The sequence below is a fragment of the Suricata suricatta genome, chromosome 9 (genome assembly GCF_006229205.1).
Source record: "Suricata suricatta isolate VVHF042 chromosome 9, meerkat_22Aug2017_6uvM2_HiC, whole genome shotgun sequence".
Lineage (NCBI taxonomy): Eukaryota > Metazoa > Chordata > Mammalia > Carnivora > Herpestidae > Suricata > Suricata suricatta.
Window position 1 is genome coordinate 9321997 of NC_043708.1, and position 1445 is coordinate 9323441.

Genomic DNA, 1445 nt, shown 5'->3' on the forward strand with positions numbered 1-1445 from the left:
TCCAAACTCTAATGCTCACTTTATCTCGACTCTGAAAAAAATGGATCTGGACACGATATTAAGCTTTGTCAGTAGAGGGCGCTAGAGAAACGTTGCCAGAGGAAGAGGTTTACCTTCCTGGTTTGGGGCAGAAAGCATTAAATGAGATAAAAGATGATAGATAGATAGATAGATAGATAGATAGATAGATAGATAGATACATACATACATACATACATACATACATACATACATACATAATAGATAGCTAATAGATAATAGGAGATAGATAGCTGGACAGATGATTGATGATAGATGATAGATAAGCATATATCTTGAGAAATAAAAATTGAAATATACTTCCTTAAATATGCATATTTATACCTTCCATCCATATATGGATCTGAATCCTAAAGTCATCATCTTAATAAGAAAATACTAAAGAGGGACTTGGGTGGCTCAGTCGGTTGAGTGACCGACTTCAGCTCCGTCATGACCTTGAGGTTTGGGAGTTCGAGCCCCACATCAGTCTCGCTGCTGTCAGCCTGTCATCAAAGAGCCCACTTCAGATCCTCTGTCCCCCTCTTTCTGCCCCTCCCCCACTTGTGCTCTCTCAAAAATAAATACAACATTAAGAAGAAGAAGAAAAGAAAACACTAAAATCATTCCCACTGAGGTCAAGAGAAAGACAGGGCTGCATTATATCTCCCGCCATTTCACATCGTCCTGGGGGAATTACGTGGTGCCATTCAACAAGAGAAAGTGGAGGGATAGAATCGGAAAAACCGAAGTAAAACACTACTTGCAGAAGGCATGTAATGTACCTGCATTACCCTAGTAAATCAGTGATAAAAGAAACCCATGTAGCAGAAGAATTCAGCAAGCCGTCAGGGCACAGAATCAACATGCAAAAACTAGCACCTTCATATACACAAAGAACAACCAGGTAGACAAATAATAGAGGAAGAAATCCAGAAGCAACCAAAAACATACATTTTGAAATAAACAAGGGGCACCTGGGTCGCTCAGTCGGTTAAACGTCCAACTTCAGCGGATGTCATGATCTCCCGGTCTGTGAGTTCAAGGCCCGTGTTGGGCTCTATTATGCTGACAGCTCAGAGCCTGAAGCTTGCTTCGGATTCCGTGTCTCCCTTTCTCTCTGCCCCTCCCCCATCCGCCCTCTGTCTCTCCCTCAGAAAAATAAAAAATAATAAAAAATAAAAAAAAGAAACAAGAGATGTGAAGAATCTACATTGAGAAAATTATAACCCCACATCAGTCTCGCTGCTGTCAGCCTGTCATCAAAGAGCCCACTTCAGATCCTCTGTCCCCCTCTTTCTGCCCCTCCCCCACTTGTGCTCTCTCAAAAATAAATACAACATTAAGAAGAAGAAGAAAAGAAAACACTAAAATCATTCCCACTGAGGTCAAGAGAAAGACAGGGCTGCATTATATCTCCCGCCATT